We start from the raw sequence: 22,572 nt of genomic DNA, 5'->3' as shown, positions 1-22,572 counted from the left end.
GCTGCACTTCTGCCAAAACAGATCTATTGGTTCTTTTGGCAGTCCATGGCACTTTCAGTATTCTCCTCCAACACCACAACTCAAAGGCATCAATTCTTCTACAATCTTCCTTATTCACTGTCCAGCTTTCGCATCCATACGAGGTTATTGAAAATACCATGGCTTGGATCAGGCGCACCTTAGTCCTCAAGCTTACATCTCTGCTCTTCAACACTTTAAAAAGTTCCTGTGCAGCAGATTCGCCCAATGCAATATGTCGTCTGATCTCTTGACTCCGGCTTCCACGAATGTTGATAGTTGATCCAAGAAGAATGAAGTCCTTGACAACTTCAATCTTTTCTCCATTGATAAGAATGTTGTTTACCGGTCCAGTGGTGAGGATTTTTGTTTTCCTGACATTGAGATGCAACCCATACTGAAGGCTGTGCTCTTTGATCTTTATCAGTAAATGTTTCAAGTCCTCTTCGCTTTCAGCAAGCAAGGTTGCATATCGCAGGTTGTTAATGAGTCTTCCTGCAATCCTGATGCCACGTTTTTTTCTTCATAGAATCCAGCCTCTCGGATTATTTGCTCAGCATACAGGCTGAATAAGTATGGTGAAAGAACACAACCTTGTTGCACACCTTTCTTCATTTTTGTTGTTGTTAGGTGCCAATCAACTCAGAGTGACCTCCTCCTGTGCACAATAGAACAAAACACTGCCTGGCCCTGAGACATTCTTACAATTGTAGTTAAGCTTGAACCCATTGCTAGTGGCACTGTGGCAATCTACCGTGTTGGGATCTTCCTCTGTTTTGTTGACCCTCCAGCTTTACCAAGCACGATGTTTTTCTCCATGGGCTGGTCCCACATGACAGTATGTCTGAAGTATGAGAGACAAAGTCTCAACATTCTGGTTTCTAAAGAACATTCTGGCTGTCTGTGGTACTTTCACTATTATTCTCCAAAAGCATACTTCAAATGCATTGATTCTTCTGCAGGCTGCCTTATTCACTGTCCAACTCTCACATGCATATGAGGTGACTGCAAATGGGTGGTAGTATCCATTTACAATCAAACAGTCATATAGTTTACTATGCTAGGAATGACAAATTCAAGAGGAATGGATGTCACGGTCACTGTCAAAAGGAACATCTGAACAGATATCTATCTTGAAGTAGAATGCTGACTGTGATTGGATAACATCCATAGGCCTACAAGGAAGACCAGTTATTACCACTAGTCTGAAATCGATCAAGCACACAACCAAAATGCATTGGTAATTATTGGAATGTGAAGCTTGGAAACAAAGAGGAAGCATCATAGTTAAAACATATGGCCTTGTTGATAGAAACGATGCTGGAGGTTGCATGAGAGAATTTTGCAAGACCAATAACTTAATCACTGCAAATACCTTATTTAAACAACGTCAGCAGTGACTATACACTTGGACCTCACCAGATAAAACGCAGAGGAATCAAATTAACTACACCTGTGGAAGAACAAGGCCAGGGGTAGATTACAGAACAGACCATCAATTGCTCAGAAAGAAATTCAGGCTGAAACTGAAGAAAACTAAACCAAGTCCACAAGACCCAAAATTTGATCTTTATGTAAGTTCTACTTTATTTTGGACAACTTCCAATTTTCCTAGATTCACACTTCATACATTCTTTGTCCTGATTACTAATGGATGATGTCTGCAGCTGTTTCTCCTCATTTCGAGTTGTGTCCCATCAGCAAATGAAGGTCCTGAAAGCTTTCCTCCATTCACGTCACTCTGGTGAACTCTGTTTTGAGGAGGCAGCTCTTCCCTAATTGTATTTTGAGTACCTTCCAACTTGAGGGGACTCATCTTCCAGTACTGCTACTAGTTAGCATGTTGTCATCTTCTGGTATTACACCTGGCTGTGTTCTGCTGTAATTCATACGGTTCTAGGTGGCTAACCATTCTGAAATAGTCCACCTCGCCTTCTTCCTAATCTTTCATCTGGAAGCTGTGCTGAAATGTGTTCACCATGTGATCATGCTGGTATTTAAAAACCAATTACAGAGCTTTCTGCCTCACAGCAAAACACAAGCTACTGCCGTACGACAAACTGACGAGAGAAGTGGTGGTTAAATTTATTATTGGATATTTAGTTTCTGATTGTTTTCAAACTATAACTCCGTGATGAATATCCTTATAACATTAACAACTGTGTCTAAATGTAATTTCCTGAAGGTATATTTCTTTAGAGGTAATTGATCATTTTTTAACACTTTACATCTATATTGCCAAACTTTAATGTACATGTATACTCCCAGTAGGAGATTTGTCAAGTTCAGTATTTAAAATTTTTGGTCGCTCATTTGAAAGACAGAATTTCGCTTTAATTTACAGTTATTAGTGAGGGTAAATACTTTTCTATACAGTCCTATTGACTATTTTTATTCTCTTTTATGAATTGTCTGATGACTGTTTCCTTCTGGGGCATTTGTTATTATATTGATTTGAAAGAGGACATACAGCTAATATATATCTATATTAGAGTCCTGGTAATGTGGTAGATTACAAGCTGGGGTGTTAACCATAAGCTTAGCTTTCTCCAAGGAAAAAGATGATGCTTTTTACTCCTGGAAAGATTTACAACTTTGGAAACCCTATCCGTATAAGGTCACTATGAGTTGGAACTGGCTTGATAGCACACAGTCACCTTATACATATCTGTACATATTCTGTTTGCTTACTAATACACTGCAAATACTTGCCCCACCCACTTCATTTTGACATTTGCCTTTGATTTATATTGCTATACAGATATATTTATTAATTTTTTCCCATTGAATTTAGGCTTAGAAAAGTCTTCCTTACTGTCTCATTGGATAACTGTTATTAGGTGTCATCGAGTTAATTCCTACTCAGAGTGACCTTACGTACAACAGAAGGAAACACTGCTCGATCCTGTGCCAACCTCACAATCGGTTTGAGCCCACTGCTGCTGAAAATTGTGCCAATCCATGGCATTGGGGGTCTTCCATAATACTAACATATATATTCTGTTAGGCCATTCATGGTTGTTTAACTCTTCACTGCATCTGGATATTGAATATGGTGATTGGTAATGACCAATCTTTATCTTAACTAATCCGCCCTGTTCCTATTGTTTACAAAAAAAATCCACTTTATATTTGGAAATAATTTTAAATTTACTGAAGAGTTGCAAAGATAGTCCAGAGTGTTCTCCATTGGTGTTGCTGTCAATTCGCTTTTCTTGTGCCTTCAGGTGTTTCCTCCTATTTTTAGTCAGATTCATGCATAGATTTCAGGAGTATGTCTTATCTAAATAGTTATAAAGTACCACTAAGTTGTTTTAGACTCATAGCAACACCATGCGACAGAACAGAACGACCCCCATAGGGTTTTCTTGGCTGCATCTATTTTCCATGAAGCTGCTCGTGGGTTAGAACTGCCAATATTTTGATTAGCAGCTGAGTGATTAATGGTTTGTATGACCAGAATAAATTTTTTCAGTATATGTCTAAAAAGACAACATTACCATTTCCAGAGAGTGATTTCTGGGATGATTTTCATTTTTTTCTGTTTGTTTTTCTCATTACCTAAATATTCTATAGTAAGAAATACTTTTATGATCAGAATAAAATCCAATAAACATTATTTTAAAAAAATAGCATGGGAACATTTAACTACTCAGAAAAATGGTTATAAAGAGCAACTCATTCAAGAATTTCAGCTAAGTGATATTTTATTCTAACAGTTTTCTACTCATGCCTTTGGAACTCATTTAATAGTCATAGCCACATGGGACTAGAGTTTTCTACAAAGTAAATTAGTATAAATACAATGAAATTGATCACTCTTCCTAGAAGATTCCTCAAGGACACCACTTCGTCTACTCTGAGGCTTAGGGAAATACAGCCCGTTTTAGGGAAGATGATTTAAAAAGTTGTGTTTTCTGAGTGAACATTAGCACAGTCTGTCTTCCCAAGTGAAGCCTTTATCTCTCGAAGCTATAGGCTAAGTAAATCCACCTGCATCTCTTGAAATGGAAATCCAACAACCAATGCTTGCAAGGGATTACTGGGAGAATCCTAACAGGCAGAGAGGATCAGTGTATGAATAAAGGTAAGAAAGTATTAATACTACGATTCCAGTTTATACACAGGGTCCTCGTGTGGCGCTGTAGGATAAGCGCCACACCAGGATTGCTAACCACAAGGTCAGTGGTTCAAACCCATGAACTAATCCTTGGAAACCCTATACAGGGTTGCTATGAGTTGGAACCTAGTCAGAGGAGCTTGACAACAGTTTATATATACTTGCACGGCTTTATTCCAAATACAATGTATTTAAACTTATATCTCTGATCAGTGACTGCCAGTATTCCAAATACAATGTATTTAAACTTATATCTCTGATCAGTGACTGCCAGTAGAAAAGTTTGTGAGTAATATGCTTGTCTTAGTCTCATCAGAATGCTGTAAAAACAAAACAAAACAAAAAACACTTTCAGATCAAAACAATGATCGTGAGGAAATTTTCTGGGCCAGTTAACTTCAAGGCAGCTCAGAAGGTTATGTATGGCAAACTGTTTTGGGGGATTTCAAAGGGTGGTCTTGGTAGATTATCTCAAAGGACAAAGGATGACCATGAGGACTTACTGGGAAGAAGTTTTAAGAAAAAATAAAATTGCAACGGTGAAAAAAAGGCCGGGAAAGTTGGGCTGAAGAATTGTTTTCCATCATGACAATGCACTTGCTTATTTTTTAAGAATTTCATTGGAAAATCATATGTCATCCATGCTACAGTCCTGATCCTGTCCCTTCAGACTTCCTTTTGCTCCCCAAACTCATAGAACATATCAAAGGAACAAGCTTTGAGTCCCTTCAGGATCCCCAAACTGTAGTTTTTGATGTCGTAGAAGTCGAAGAGTGAAAAATCCTTTGGGGAAAATTAGAAAGATGGAAATACTGCCTTCAGAGAGTAGAGACCTAGGTGGGGATATGATGAGTAACAATAATTTGACATTTTGGTATTTTAGTTTAATATTTTTATGATTTTGTATCAGTCCTTTACCCTCATACTTGAATAGAGCGGCTATCATGCGATATCAGGGAAAACCACCTTTTTGGTAAAAACAGTTGGGGCCTTTAGTTATAGGGGCAGATGTCTTAGCATCTTATCTGTCTAACCTGTTACCCTGAGTTGATTCCAAATCACAGCCACTATGAGTCAAAAGTTTCTTCACACCTTCCAAAAAACCAAAATATTCCCATTGCCAGTGAGTTGATTCTGACTCACAGAAACCCTATAACAAAAAACCCCAACAAAATCCATCACCGAGTTGATTCTGGGCATAGGGTCTCTGAGAAGTGACTGGTGGGCTTGAACCACCAACCTTGTGGTCTAGTGCTTTATTCTACAGCACCATACCACAACTCCTCTTGGAATACATACAAACCCAAGGTGTGCTGGTAACAAGTGGAAAAAAGGGTTTTCTAATCTGTTTTAAAATTCTTAATACTTAAAAAGAAAACAGCAAAAATCAAAATGAACTGTTTAAAATCTTATGCATCATAGTCCAAACTCAGATACAAGGGTAAGTCACAGAGTATTGCTACTGGGGTTTCTGTTCATACATGCACCCATTTACAAAATATGTTTTCATACATGTCTCAGCCACTAGTGGATGACTGGAGACAAATTCTCTCAATAATACACATGTCTTGTTAGGGTGCCTTCAGTAAAGGATACTTTTTGTGCGATGCATAAAACAATTTTGAGGTCAGGGCTAATACAAAAATTTAAAGACTTAAGTGAACATTTCCCCAAATTACTGAAGCTTTGCTCCAAGTTTATGAGAATATTGCCTCATATAAAACAAGTGTTAGATGCATCAAGTATTTTAAGGAAGTTTGGAAGACCTCCAAGGTGACCCAAAAGAGGAAAGACTGTCAACCTCCTTGAAGAAACTATGGCTGGAAACTGTAGCTAAAGCCCAGACACTGGCGGAAGAAGACACTAGAAATACCAGTCATGTGACAACTAGTACAGTTAGTAATCTCCATAGCTCGGCACTGTCGATTTTAAGCAAACATCTTGCCATCAGCAAGCTTTCAGCTTCATGGATACCAAAAGCACTTCATGCAGACTAAATAGTTCAAGAGTTGATTTTTCTGTCAATCTTTTACACAAGATTAACGTTAATGAAGATGATATTATGGATGAACTGTAACTGGGGATGAGTCTTGGATTTACCAGTATGATTCAGAGAGCAAGGGCTAATCAAAACTGGCTTCCAAGGGGATCTGCTGGGCTAGTTCAAGTCAAGGCAAAAAGGTTAGCTCAGAAGGTTATGGCAATTCTTTTTTGGGATTCCAAAGGGTCATTAAAAAGGCAGGGAAGAAAGTAAAGACCAAAATGGATGTCAGAAAGAGTATTAAAATTGTTATTGAATGTAAAGTGACAGGAAATGATGAAGTAACAGAATTGAACAGAAGGAAGCTCACGAAGACAAAGTGTAATATTACAATGAAGTGTGCAAAAACCTGAAGTTAGAAAACCAAAAGGGAAGAACACGCTCAGCATTTCTCAAGCTGAAAGAAATGAAGAAAAAAAACTCAAGCATCATCTTGCAATATTGAAAGAGTCTATGGCTAAAATAAGGAGCTCTGGTAGTACAGCGGTTACTAGTTGGGCTGCTAACTTCAAGGTCAGTAGTTCGAAACTATCAGTCCTTCCACAGGAGTAAGATGAGGCTTTCTGCTCCTGTAAAGATTTACACCCTCGGAAACCCTATGCAGGGTTGCTATGAGTCATAACCGACTCCACGGCATACCACCACCGACACCATGGGTAAAATATTGGATGACCTAGGAAACATCAAAAGATGATGGAAGCTTGTAAGCCTTTATAGGCGCTCCCCCCCCCCCATTTGGGTATCCAATGTCTAAGTTGCCCATCCCTGTCAACCCTGTGTACTGACGGGGTGGGAGTGATCCTTGCTGTACAGATTTGTTCCCTTTTTCGAGCTACTACGTAAGTGTAGGTAAAGTTCTTCAAATTGTTGTTGTTAGGTGCCATTGAGTTGGTACCGACCCATAGCAACCTTATGCACAGCAGAACGAAACACTGCCCGATCCTGGGCCAACCTCACTACTATTGCCACACTTGAGTCCATCAATGCTGCCACTTCGCCAATCCATCTCGTTGGGGGTCTTCCTCTTTTTCTCTGATCCTCCACCTTACCAAATGTGATATCCTTCTCCAGGAACTGGTCCCTCCTGACAATAAGTTTGAGGTATGAGAGATGAAGTTTGACCATCTGGCTTCCAAGGAGCATTCTGGCTGTAGTTGTTCCAATACAGATTGGTTTGTTCTTTTGGCAGTCCATGGTACTGTTAATATTCTCATCCAACATGATAGCTCTGTGATTGTCAGATTAAAATGGCCAATACTAGTGGATTTCAAGGGGTAGCATATGATTAAGAACCAATGGTATTGAAGGAAGAAGTCTAAACTGTACTGAAGGCTTTGCCAACAAACCAGGAATTGACAGAATACAAATCGAAATGTTTCAGCAAATTGATGCAGCATTAAAGGCACTTACTCACCTCTACCAAGAAATCTGGAAGACAGCTACTTGGCCAACAGGTTAGAAGAGATCCATTGAGCTGACTCCAAAGAAAGATGACCCAACGGATTGTGGAAATCGTTGAAAAATATTACATGTAAGTAAATCATTAATATCACATGTAAGCTACATTTTGCGGAAGAAAACTCAAAAACAGTTGCAGCAGTACATCAACAGGGAACTGTCAGAAATTCAAGTCAGATTCAGAAGAGGATGTAGAATGAGGACTATCATTGCTGATGTCTGACTGAATCTTGGCTGAAAGCAGAGAATACCAAAAAGGTATTTATTTGCGTTTTGTTGACTATGCATTCAAGTATGTGGATCATAACAAACCATGGACAGTACTGCACAGAATGGGAATTCAGAACCTGTACATAGACCAACAGACAGTCATTAGAACAGAACATAGGCTAGTGACTAGTTCAAAACCAGGAAAAGTGCGCATCAGGGTTGTATTGTTTCACCACATTTACTCAGTCTATGTGTTAATATTCAAGAAGCTAGATTATATAAAGAACATGGCATTAGGAATAAAGAAAAGCTCATTAATAACCTGAGATATGCAGATGACACAACCTTGCTTGATTAAAGCTTGAAGATGAGTTGAAATACTGATGAAGATCAAAGACTACAGCTTTCAGTATGGATGGCACCTCAATGTAAAGAAAACAAGAATCCGTACAAATGGACCAATAAATAACATCGTGATACACAGAGAAAGAAGTCTTGGTGTGGTGTTATAGGGTAAGTATTGGGCTTCAATGTTGGTAGTTCAAACTTACCAGCCACTCCTCAGAAACACTACATAGGGTCACTAAGAACTGACTTGATGGCAGTTAGCAATACCACCACAGAGAAAAGACTTAAGTTATCAAAGACTTCAATCAATGTGTATGGAAGCAGCAGTCGGGAAATCAAACGATGCACTGATTAGACAAATCTACAGCAAAAGATCTCTTTAAAGTGTTAAAGAGTAAAGATGTCAGTTTGAGGACTAAAGTGAGTGTGACCCAAGCCATGGTATTTTCAGTACCCTCATATGCATGTAAAAATTGGACAAAGAATACAGACAACCATAGGAGTTTTGATGCATCTGAATTATAGTGTGGGCAAAGAATATTGCCAGAAGAACAATCAATCTGTCTTGGAAGAAACACAGCCATAATTCACCTTAGAAGCCAAGATGGAGAGAGTAGATCTCTAATACTTTGGACACATTGTCAGGAGGGACCAGTCCCTGGAGAAGGACATTATACTTTGTGCAAGGAGGGTCAGCAAAAAAGAAGACCTCCAAAGAGATGGACTGACACAGTGGAGCAACAATGGGCTCAAACATAACAATCATTACTATTGGGAAAGGAGTGGGAAGTGTTCCTTTCTGTTGTGATTAGGGTTACTGTGAATCAGAACTGACTTCAAGGTACCTAACTACAACAACAACAAAGGGTAATCTTGATAGGTTTTCTCAAAGGACACAGGATGACCAGGGGGACTTATTATGAAGAAGTTTTAAGGAAACTGAAAACTGCATTGGTGATGAAAGGCCAGGAAAATTTTGCCAAGAATTTTTTTTCCATCATGACAATGCACTTGCTCATTCTTTAAGGTGGCAATTGCTGTTCTTGAGAATCTCATTGGGAAACGTCACTCCACTCACCATACAGCCCTCATCTTGCTCCTTCAGATGTCTTTTTGTTCTTGACATTCAAGAAACGTTTCAAAGAACAGGATTTGAGTCCCTAGATGATGCCAAAGCTGCTGTTTTAAGTGGTGTAAACGGAAGATCATAGAATTCTCTGGGAAAGGATTAGAGATGGAAACACTACTTTCTGAAGTGTACAGGTCTAGATGGGGGAGGTGTTGAGAAACAATAGTTTCATATCTTTTTTTTTTTCATTAAGATTTTTGTTTCATTAAGATGTCTATGATTTTGTAGCAATACTTTTTGACCTGGTAAACTCATTCACTTTGTTTCATGCTTGCTATCTTTAGAAACGTACAAAATTCATCTCAGAGACTGTTGGTATTCTCCATGATGTTGGCTTAGATCCTTGAGAACCGGGTACAATGACCTAATGATCATCTACCTTCTGATAACTAAAATCCTATGATTTCAACCCTTCCTCCATCTCTAGCCGCATCCCAGCTCATTCACTTATAAATGTTCTTGATATATGAGTAATAACAGACTGCTCACTGTATAGTTGCTAAGTGCCTTCGAGTAGGCTCTGGCCCATAGCAACCCTGTGTAGGGTTTCCAAGGAGCAGCTGGCGTGAACCGTCGACCTTAAAGTTCAAATGGCTTTGCAGTCTGGCGCATAAACCCACAGCGCCACACAAGGACTCCTCACACTGTATAGCAGTGACTATACACACTGGATAGTATTGACAAGTTAATTACATAGTTAGCAAGAGAGAATGCGGGAGTAGCAACATAAGTTATCATGTAATTACCATTGTTCTCAGAGGAATTACCATGTAATTAAAGTGAACCTGATATAGTATTTCACAGCAGCTAACACTGCTGAACTCTATACTCCCCCAGACCGCTCCCTGCAAAAACTGTCTTCTTTTGTATCTGGATCAACTTTATTTTCATCTTTCCTAGACAGGTCACGTTGAATGAAGATTTATATGCTTTCTCAAATGGCCTGTTTCCCCTTGTTTGACCATTAAACTTGTTATCTTCTGTACCAATGGTTACTAGATACATGCTACCACATGGCACCTAAGATAGTCAACTTTAAGGCTATATATATATTTTTACATATTGCTGCTTTAAATATGAGAAAAAGATACAAATGAAAACTGTGAGTAATCTGAATCCTCAATTTAATAGAATCATGCTGCTACCAGTCCTACATTTAATTTTATTATAAGTAAAGGAAAATAAGGTAAAATCTAGAATGTTATCAAAAGCACCTTGATTCCATGAAGCAACAAGTACTGAATACCTACCATCTTTAGGCACTGCGCAAGACAACAGAGGATTCAAAGACAGATACACATAATGTTTGTACTTGAAGATTTTATAGCTTTAAGAGAAAAAGCCTCATAAACAAATCCTTACAAACTATGATAAGTACTATATATATAATCAGTTTTGGGACATCAAGAAGCGATCTTTAAAGAAGACAACATGATTTGGATCATGAATGAATAATCATGACATTATAGAGGAGATGACAGAAACAGGAAAAAAACAAACCCCAACAGGTACTGTTGACAGGACAATGCACATTTTGGAGTTGGGGACATGGCAGGAGAGACAAGATGTGCTGTTAGATGCCATGGAGTCTGTACTGACCCATAGTGACCCTATGCACAACAAAACAAAACACTGCCCAATTCTGGCCCAAACTCACAAACATTGCTATGTTTAAGCCTATTGATGATGCCACTGTGCCAAGCCAAAGGAATATATTATCAACATTCTATAATTGCTATAAGGAGCTCTGGTAGCGTAGTGGTTACGAATCGGGCTGTGAGCCGCAAGGTCAGCAGTTCGAAACTACCAGCCGCTCCGCGGGAGACAGATGAGGCAGTCTGCTCCGGTAAGGATTTACAGCCTCGGAAACCCTGTGTAGGGTCACTATAAGTCGGAACCGACTCCACGGCACATAACAACAACAACAACATACTATTGTAATTTTAAGATACCGTCGAACCCATTCCAATTCACTGCGACCCTTTGCACAGCAAAATGAAACACTGCCTGGTGCTGTATTACCCTCATTCATAATCATTAAGTTTGAGTCCAGTCCTGGTGCCATTGTGCCAATCCATCTTGTTGGGGATCTTCCTCTTTTTCACTGATGTCCTTCTCCAGAGACTGGTCCCTCCAGATAATATGTCCAAAGTATGAGAGACGAAGTCTGGCCATCCTGGCTTCTAAGAAGCATTCTTGCTAGATTTCTTCCAATACACATTTGTTTGTTCTTCTGGCAGTCCATGGTACTTTTATTTAATACTCTTCTCCAACACCGTAACACAAACGCATCAGTTCTTCTATGGTCTTCCTTATTTATTATCCATCTTTCACATGCCTATGAGAATTGCTTTACTAAATCCTTTAAATTTTCAGAAAAATCACACATTTTTTTTCTGTTAGTATGAGTACAGATGACTGTCTCTTTACTTTGGTTTTGCCTCTAATTGTGTTCTAGTGTTAGACTAATTACTAGAGTGAGAAAAAGTCTGAACAATCCACAGCCATTAAATTCATGTATTTAACAAGTCACAACCTTGAAATTCTGTTCTACCTGAAAGCACAGTTCAAAGTGCTTGACTATTATTACTAGAGGAACATTTTAATAAAAGCTAATTAAGTTACAAAACTCCCAAGGGGTTAGCTGATTTTAGGGGCTAAATTTCTGATACTCCTAATTATCCTCTGATGGCTTTACTCAGTGTTTCCCAACCATGACAGATGACAATGAAAAACTACAGTGAAATTCATCCACCCTGACACTGTGCTAAGCATGGTGTGCTCCCTCTCCAAGTAAAATCAATACTCTGTTTGAGTAAACACGTTTACAGCTTTATTAGGATGTCTTGCTTGTTCTGTAACAGCTACTTGAAGCTGTGGTAACAAATCGACTCAACTCAGTTAAACCTAGAGAGCTGGGTAAGAGGCCCATCGATAAGGCTGTTATAAAAATAAACTGTAGGAGATCAGAAAGCTGGAGCAAACAGCCTGGTAAATGTCAATATTTTCCCTCGCTAAGGATGACAAAACAGTGAGATAATGTGGAAAGGCTTTTTATTATTTCGTTTTACCTCTAAAAAATGTTTCTTGTTTCAATTGGATAAAGTTTTTCTACTTTTTTGGCACAGTTTGTTAGAATGACTCTGTCACTTGCTAATTCCGATGTGTGTCTGGCCCAGGAAGTTGATGGAAATAGTTCATATTTCTCCTACTATTTCAGGTTCTGAATTTTCCTTTGTATTTAGATTTTGGTCTTCACTGACTTTATAAAATGGCCTTATTCAAAGTTGTCTAGAATGCCTGTGGTGGCTGAGTCTTGCTTTAATGAAATGAAACTTCCATTGTTTTGTTATTTTGATACAAGGCTCAATATTGTCATCATATCAAAGTCCTCATGTTGTACCTTTAAAGCAGCCCTTTCATATTTCTTAATTTAACAAAACCTAACTGTTGGCATCACATAAGCTCCTGACAAGAGACTACCTATTAAGCGCCTACATCCAGAGTGTCTATAGCTCTATCAAACAAGGGCTTACATAGCCTACGTTAGATATTCACGGATTACTCAAAGAACTAGCATCTGGCAAGAAATTCCCACACAATGGCACCTCTATCCCCGCTCCTCCTTGCGGAAAGGTGCTAAGGTGTAAGCTTTTTTTCTTTTCATTTTCTATGAAGTCCAGTTAGTAAAAATGTTTGTTTCAACTTCATATTGACTACCAACTACTCACGAACTCAACTAACAACTTAGAAGACAGATTTTCGGGGTGGGGTGGGGTGGAATCAATAAAACTCCTGGTTTGGTGCTGTAGAATAAGCACCACTGGACTGTGAATTGCAAGGTCAGCACTCCCATAAAGATTTACACCCTCGGAGACCCTGTACAGGGCCGCTATGGGACGGAACTGACTTGACGGCACATAACAACAACTAGTCATGAATTTAAATAACAACTTGTGACCCATATGTTAGAAAACAGATTTCTTAGGGGAAATGAAAAATCAACCAACTTTACATTTTGAAATAAAAATACTGGGCGTGCTAGGGTAAGCTAGAACAAGCTGGCATGCACTTACATCATAAAAGTTACTGTGGCTGCCATGTACAGGTAGCCAATTCAGAGCTCAGCAAAGCCACCCTCCCATACAAAGCGATCAACTGAGTAGCAAGGCCCGTGGTCAGGACTATCCTCCTGAGAATAACTTACTATTTCCTCTCTGTGGCGGCTGTAAATGGAAACCTGTCAAATCCCATTAGCATAGCACAGGAGACTGTACTTGGGAGAAGGGTCGGAGAGAGTGGCAAAGGTCTTTTACATTTAAGGAGAAGCTTCTGAAGAGTCAGGATGCTTTACTAATGTGGGCAAGATGATCTGCCACCTCAACTCGTCAAAATGCTCTTCTAAAAATCATTCCCCTTCATTCAGCAAAAATGTACAAGATCGGGTTAAAGTTTTTATTTTAAATATAATGTGTGATCTGTTGATGTGTTTCTTCTCACAATCAAAGTTTAGCGGATGCTTCTGTTTATTTTGTAAAGGCAAATATCTTTGATACTCAAAATCAAGAATAGCTACATCAAAGCCTTCTTCTATCCCTGTGGACTATTGACTCTTGACCTATATATTTTCAAGAGGCCTACATACCTGATTGCTTAATTGACAGCTTTCATTTGGTTTATATGAACATGTGGAATTACTTGATCCTAAATTAATGAATAAGTCAGGTGACCTGACTTCTGGTCCTACATTTGCAATTAACTTCTTTAGGTAAGTACCCTTTGGTGTACCTCACTTTCTTCATCTATCAAATATGGGCTTTTGAATAGATCGTGGCTTTAACACCTAACATCAGTCCATTCCAGGGAGTTGTCGCACGAGCCAAATGAAATATGGATAGGGATTCATTAGATTGCATTTCTTTTTGATTCAGACAAAATCTCATCTGAAAAGTTTCACTACTGAAAACAGATCAAAAGTCACAAAACAAGACAATGTGATTTTTTTTTAGCAGTCTCTTGAAAATTAACATTTTAAGAAATAGAATTGAAAACAAAAAGACTCACTGGGGAAGAGTCATGGGTGTCAGAATACGAAGATGACAATAAATTTGTCTACACGAAGCTGTGTTTACGTTCTAAGTCATAAGCAAGAAAACTAAATTTGCTACCACTTAATTATAAAACCTGCACTTGATCAACTGACAATTCTTCACAGCAGGGTGGCTCTAAAAATTTAAGAGCATTTGATGACAGAGATTAGATTTTAATTTGCCATTTATTTCAAGGGCTATTAATAAAACATACAGATTTATATTAAAATGTCAAAGTTAACTGGATAAGTAAATGTAAAAAATCTATGGACTGTTTATAATCCAGGTTTGGAAAGTAACATCTGAAATGGGACTAGTTATTAATTTAGTAACCATGTTGCTAATTTTTTAATTGTTTTATTCAGATTTGGAAGGTTAACATATCTGAAATGAATGAATTAATTTAGTAATCAGGTTGCTAATTTTAAATTATTTTATTCAGGTTTTGAAAGTAATATATCTGAAATGGAACTAGTTGTTAATTTATTAATCATGCTGCTAATTGTTAATTGTTTTATTCAGACTCCTCTAGTGGTATTAAATACCTTACAATATTAGCTGTCACGTTTCATATAAATTATCATATACTTTGGAAAGACTTGTTCAGTGGGCTGCTTATCATCACCAAGACATCTGCTGGGTCTCAAGTTTGACCAGGCTTTTTATCAGCGCTACTCGACATGTGATTTTATATATTAACTGATGATTTTAATTACAAAGCCAGTAAAGGCACGATGTAAAAATAAAAACCAAACATCACGGAGGCATACAGAGTAAAAAGGAAGTGTTTCAGGTTCCCACCTCTTACTATATATCCACGGTTAATAATTGCTGCATATCTTCTTGAGACTTTTCTATGCATTTATAAAGATACAAGCATATACACACAAGAGCATTTTTTTTTTAAATAAAATAGAAATGGCATCCTATCTGTAGGGTTTTTAAAAATTCCCACTTATCAGGGTATGATAAACCAGAAGGTTTTATATGAAGTAATGGGAAATGAGGCCTGAATCTGACAGCATTCAAGCTATTACTAAGCTTGATTTTAGTGCTAAAGAAAAAAACAAAAAGCCTCCACAATTATTCTGTTAAATAATAAGTATGTTTGATCAGGATTTATAGACTCTGGATTTCATGGTACTGTGAAAGTTCCCAAAAAGATTTTAGGAATGAACATAGGGCTATCAACCTACATTTTTATAGGTAAAAACATTTTAAAAAATTCATTCTCGCCAACATTATTCATAAAGACAACCTAACTTTCCTAAGTAGAAAGGATAAAACTTAGAAATGAATTTATTTAGCTTCATTAAACACTTATTATATTGCCTCTTACATTTGGTAAGGTGGAGGGTCAGAGAAAAAGTGAAAGACTCCCAACAACATGGACTGGCCAAATGACAGCATCGATGGACTCAACTGTGGCAATAGTAGTGAGGTTGGCCCAGGATTGGGCAGTGTTTCTGTCTGCTGTGCATAAGGTCACTGAGTCGGTACCGACTCGGTGGCACCTAAAAACAACAACATATTGCCTCTACTTATACTGTTGTTGACTGAGGAAAACTCTGTCATGTAACAGAGGGTCACCAAGCTACAGACCTGTTTGTGTTTTTCTATCCCCTTGGAAGGGATGATAAAATACACTAATGGAAAAGAGGAAACTGATTTTCTCACAGATTGTTGTTGTTAAGTGCTGTCAAGTTGGTTCGGACTCATAGCACCTGTGTAGGGTTTCCAAGGAGCGACTGGTGAGTTTGAACTGCTCATTTTTAAGTCAGTGGTGGATCTGTGAACTCTAAGGTGAGCAGTTCAAACCCACCAGCTGCTCCTTGGAAACCCTATACAGGGTTGTTATGAACTGTTGTAGACTCAGTGGCACTTGACAACAACAGCAATGGAAGAGGACATAGCAAAATGGTTAGGGAGAGGGCCTTGGGGTCAAACTTTGAGTTTTAATCTGTTTTTCAATGTGTCAATGGGCAAATTACTTAATCTCTCAAACTCCTGAGACCAGAGGAGTTGTTCAGTTGATCATAGGCTATGTGAGGCTAAATCTGTGTGAAGAAGTGTAAGATATGACATTTAGGTCAGTAGGTTTTGGGGTGCTTTGTTATGGAGCAAGAGGTAAATACATATTGTACTTGTATGAATCTGAGTAAAAGGCAGACAAAACTTCCCAGATCTATATAACAGCAGTTAAGACTACTCAAAAGATCCAAATGAATTCCAATGAACTAACTAATATTTGAAGCCAGGACACTAATATGCATACATTTTTTTCATGTTCCAATGGTGTCTAAAGAATGAACTCCAAAAATTTTACTTATGACATTTAACCTGTTGTTGTTATGTGCCATGGAGTCGGTTCCGACTCTATAGCGACCCTATACAGGGTTTCCGAGGCTGTAAATCTTTACGGGAGCAGAAAGCCTCATCTTTCTCCCGCGGAACAGCTGGTAGTTTCGAACTGTTGACCTTGTGGTTCACAGTCCGATTCGTAACCACTACGCTACCAGAGCTCCTTTTAACCTGTTGAGGACTACTAAATAAAACCTCAAAAATATCATCATTGCTTTCTTGAAATAAACATTTCTGAATCCTCATTAAACATAGGAAGTATAAGGTTTATGTTTGAACTCTGGGGTTTGAGAGCCTACATGGTTCAGACTCTCTTTGGATTATCCAAATTCCCAGAAGACAAAGTCCTTTGAGTCCCATTATATATTTACAATAGCTTCTAAATGGAGCCATCCAAGGCACTAGATCTTTGAAGGTACATTTATGTGTGTGTGAAATTCCAGGCTTTAGCCTAAGATCATCCTATATTTCAACATGAACTAAAGTGATTTATTGATATTTTTGTCAGGCTTGAAGTAGGATCATCTTTACCTCTTTTAACTAATAAACATTCCAATAATCTTCGGCAGGGCTCCTAAAATTTGGTCCTAGTCCAACTTCGGCTGATCTAAATCTCAGGATGTAACATGTCATGAAACTTCCTATGATGCTGCAAGGGAATGAATTCCTCTTCTCATCTTTTGCATGACCTACCACGTTTGGTGAATGGTCCATATTCCTGATGAGCAAGTCAATTCCATAACTCATTTGATAGTTTTAAAATTTTTTCTGCTTAAATAATAAAACACAAAAGAATGTCTCATTCAAGTGGAAAGGTGGTAGTGTTGACGTGTGGTGGGACATGGGTAGGTAACTGTCATTTGTGTCACTATCAAGTAGACAGTAGGTCATACAAAGGTTTGGTTTTGGGGTCAACAAGTGTGAGAAATGATATATTCAAAATTCACCGAGTTATTTTCTAGTTTTCTTAGTTGGAGACTAAAGGGAGGAGGTGGTGGAAAAAAAAAAAACCTACGAAAATTCTGCATGATTTCTTTGCACAATGAAGCAGCAACAGAGAAACATGGGTGGAAAGCGCATTTGTTTGGGCACAAACAATGAAGTGAGGATAGAAAGCAGGCATGTGATTTTGAGAATCTCTATGGCTCTACCAAAGGAGCTCTGGTAGTGTGGTAGTTACAAGTTGGCCTGCTAACCTAAAGGTCAGCAGTTTGAAACTACCAGCAGTTCTGTGGGAGCAAGATGAGGCTTTCTGTGCCCGTAAAGATTTAAGCCTTGGAAACCCTGTACAGGGTCACTACAAGTCGGAACCAACTGCACGGCACATAACCACCACCACCACCACCACCACTACGGCTCTCAGCAATAGATCCAGGAACTCCATGAAGAGAAAGTACGATTCTTGATCAGGAAAATGAAATCTATTTATAAAAATTTTGTTCTGAAAATGAATTGAAAAGTGAGATGAATATTGACACTGTGATTCCTAAGTGACTTTAAAATACGTTTGAATATTGTACATAGTATCTCTAATGACAATACCTTTTTTCCTGCTAAAACAGTCCTCAGTATTTTGAAAGTAAAAAGTATTCAAAGGCAACACAGTTACTTCACTATTATTCAAAATAAAATGCTCTAAAACTGTGTATGGCTTCTAATCAAACTTAAGGAAGCTTAAAAGATGTTTTTTAAATATTAAAAATGTTAATCTTTAAGGAAGGTCTTTAGTCTTTAAATAGAAAATTGTACAAATGTGCCTAGATATAACCTGCTAATGGTGTCCTCACTTTGAGTCTAAAGATGATTGTATGTCTTGTCTGTATTCCTAAATATACAACTAAACCATATTAGATAACACAGGCTGCTTTTGACAGCCCGGTGGGAACATATTGATTAGGTCCGCTTTCATGTTATTTGTTATGATTTTTCTTCTCAGTTTCATTTACTGGGAAGACACAAGGGAAGAGATTTCACTGGGAACAATGACAGTGCCTGTCACAAGATGTTCTCAATGTTTCCATTTGTTACTATGGCAGTGACAAAGAAGGTTCCAAATGAAAAGGCAGACCTGCTGCGACAAAACACAGCAGGACAACAGGAAGAAATTTTCTCCTGACCTGGGAAATTAGGAAATCATACTTAGAGATTAGAGAATTGTCTCCATTTCCAAGGGCTCTATCCTAGCCCTTGGACTTTTGAGGAGGAAGAATGTGAGAAGGTAGTTCCATCAGGGCTGGCTAGTGACAGATAAAAGACATTTGTTAGAAAAGGGCTTAAGATCTCCAATCCGAACAAGGAGGTATGCTTTTAGAGGCTACAGGGATTTGTCACAGTTACCAAATCCTTGAGATGGAACAAAGAATTCAATTTATGTACATTTAGGGCACTCATTTTAACATTATACATGAAAATCCATGATAGAGCCATATGTCTTTTAACTGGCTAAAAAGAACACATGGCGCTCTTGTACTGTGATAGATCATTAGCACATGGTAGCTAGAGAGATGCTTTCTGCAAGGACTTGAAATTGATGGAAAGAAAATGATTGTCCCTTAGAGAGTTACATCATTACAAAGTGGACTAGAATAGAGATAATGTGCAAAGTCACAAAAGACAGAGATACTCTCAGGCTAGGAAAACTTGAAAGTATCAGAATGAATATATTAACTATCTAAAGATAGAATGTATTAACCAGAAAGGGAATATATTAGGCAATAAACCAGACACACAAAATATACTACGAAGAAATGTAAAAGTTGTTACTGCCACTCCATTCTCGTCCAGTGAAGGAAGTCTGCAGCAGGGGAATTATTTCCAGTCCTAGTAGAAAGGCCTCCCATGGTATGGGGATAAGAGCAGATTTTACCCAATGGATTTTTAAGTCTTTACAACTAATAAGACCATCTCTACTGTAAGGTACCCGCATCTGGTAGCTTAACCTGGAGCTATTCAGAGCTGATTCACATAACTTCCCTTATTTGGATTCCATGCTGACCAAGCAGGTTTATGATCTGTCTTTTTATCTCTCTGTAGTGTAATTGATTCTACCATTAAGCAAAAAGTTCTTCGTTCAAACTCACTAGGCAGTATAGTACTTCAACTCTCTAGCCTTCCGGTTTTTCTTTTGTTGTCTGCAACCATTTTACTGAGGAGTCATCAGAATCCTATCACACATGTCCCTGCTCAATAAATGAAGTCATCTACTCAGGACTCCTGGTATGGTGCCTTTTACTGTTCACCACAAGGTCGGCGGTTCAAACCCACCAGCCGCTCCTTGGAAACCCTATAAGGGTCGCTATAAGTCAGAACTGACACAACGGCACTTAACAACAATTCAGGAAACAAGATGATTCTTTTTGGCAGAATCAGTCTTTGTCAAGAAAAGGCTCTCTGCGTGGAGAGACAGAGTGGCTGGGGACTCTAGATCCAGGGAGGGAGAGGGGCTGTATGCTGATGACCTAGGGGCAGGCTTGCGGGGTATACTCTTTGTTGTTTGATGATGCATGGCACGATAGGATGAATGGAAAGCTAATGTTCTCCCATGTAAACTATCACATAATTCACAATAAAAACTTTAAAAAAAAGAAAAGGCTCTCTCGTCCTAATGATAGTATTTCCCCAAATGTTTTGGGGAGCAGTACAGTGTAGTAGGTAAGACCTAGACAGCCTAGGTTTGAATCCTAAGTCTACAATTCTTTAGCTCTTAGACTCTGGGCAAGTTATTCAACCTCTTTGTGCCTCAGTAAAACGGGGTTAAAAACAATCCACCCTCAAGGAATTTCTGTGAGGGTTATATGAACTAATACACATAAAGAACTTAAAATAGCAATTGTATAGTAGTGGTGGTGGTGGGTGTGTGCCAGCAAGTTGGTTCCAACTCATAGTGACACTGTATAGGGTTTCTGAAGCTGTAAATCTTTATGGAAGCAGGAAGCCTCATCTTTCTCTGGCAGAGCAGCTGTTTGGCTCAAACAGCCAACCTCGTGGTTTGCAGTCCGGTATTGACCCTACAGCGCCACACCAGTGTTCTATTACTATATCGCTTGACTAACCTGAAATGTACGTTCCACTGATAAACTGTTCAGCTCAATGCAAATATGTTTAGACATCATGAGCTTATCTTGCAGGATGTGATGATGTTGGACCACCAGTATAGTCCAGCCTAGTTTCAGGCTGTCTTCTACTTTCTCTATATTAATTTCAATAGTGTGTAATGAAATCCAGTGGAAGGATCTTAACTATGATAAAAGTGGCAAACTATGACCCATGGCTTGTTTTTATACAACTGTAATGCTAAGAAAGGTCTTTAAATATTTAAAGGATTTAAAAAAAAAAATTAACTAGATCAGGTGAAGACATAAACAAGCAAATACAGAGAGCAGTATGAAACACAGCCGGTAAGTGGCTTGATAGGTAGCACCTGGCTTTTCACAGAGGCCTGCTCACCTCCCGTCCACACGTTCCTTTGGACTGACCTCACCTGCTGCTCCTTGCGAACCCTATACAGGGTTGCCATGAGGTGGAACGAATTAGACAGCACTTAATAACGTCACCACCAGACCCCGAAATAAATACAATGAGGCTTAGTAAGTGGAGTGGAATAAAAAGAAAGATACTGAAAAATCATCTAATAACAAGACCAAGGGTTTTGATGAAGTAACTCATTGCTCATCCAAACTGTTAACTGTTCTTATCTAAGAATGGTTTCTCTTTCCTCAAAAAAGTCTCTAAGTTCTTACCTAGTGTGAGTAGTATTAGAGTTAGGCAGTTGGGTATCTGTAAGGGATTATCTTGTTGCAGAACCAGGTGGTGATGATGGCTGTGCACCCTCGAGGCAGCTCTAACAGTGCCTCTAAATAGGGTTTCCAATTTAGATGGGAGCAGACAACCTCATCTGTCTCTCATGGAATGGCAGGTGGGCTCAAAGGGGTGAAAGTTACTATCATAACTGTGATGGTCTCTTTATGTATCTATTAGATGTCAAAAAAATAGACTGTTCTTGTTTTAAATGTTTTAAGTAATGCATAAACAGGCGCACAAGTTACAAGTTTAAAAGCTTCTATAGATTCTGGAGTCCTGATGTGGCACTGAGAGTTAATGCGCTGGACTGCATAGTCGGATTGAACCGAAAGGTCGGCAGCTCAAGCTCACCAGTTGCTCCTCGGAAACCCTATACAGGGTCACTATGAGTCGGAACCATTTAGCAACAACAACAACATAGATTCTGGACTAAGATTTCTGGTTTAGTCCATTTTTAACCATAAAATTGATAGTGCATTCTTAATGAACTGTGTAGCATTTGGCCTCATTCTGAATAAGATATTTTTAACCTACGTGGAGTTAAAGCTCTAAAGCAGTATGAAATAGGAGCATTAACTGCAAAGTATTCTAACATTTCAATGACAAAGCCTTTTACAGCAAGGAAGTGAAAAGATGCAAAAATTAACAGTCAACGCGAATGCTCTATGTGACATGTGTTCTTTCCAAAGAGTAGAAGATGGGCATGCTACAAACTTCATGGTTAACAGTTCACATAAGACAAGGCATGATGGACGAAAATGAAAAATGTGTTGGTGGCAAAGACTGTTAAAATGAAGTATTTTATCAATGATATTGCTATGTGGTTACCATCACATGACCTTTCCCCAGGTCAACAATGATCCAAATTACCATCCAGGGAAAGGAGGGCAATGGCCATGCCCATTCAACTTTTTTTTAAAACTCAGCTTGCTCAAAGCGAAACAGAGGTATGGTTACCATTCAGGAATTTAAAGCTCTCTAGAGACCGTAATCTAAC

At 38.6% G+C, this 22,572-nt stretch overlaps 1 protein-coding gene across 4 annotated transcripts in view; it reads right to left on the bottom strand.

The window, feature by feature from the left end:
* Positions 1 to 22,572, bottom strand: part of ADK (adenosine kinase) — a 647,845-nt gene that overhangs the window by 49,396 nt on the left and 575,877 nt on the right. The window lies entirely within an intron of this gene.

Source organism: Chrysochloris asiatica, unplaced genomic scaffold (genome assembly GCF_000296735.1).
Source record: "Chrysochloris asiatica unplaced genomic scaffold, ChrAsi1.0 scaffold00020, whole genome shotgun sequence".
Classification (NCBI taxonomy): domain Eukaryota; kingdom Metazoa; phylum Chordata; class Mammalia; order Afrosoricida; family Chrysochloridae; genus Chrysochloris; species Chrysochloris asiatica.
The sequence above is the reverse complement of the archived record's forward strand: the minus strand, read 5'-3'. Positions and strand labels throughout refer to the sequence as shown.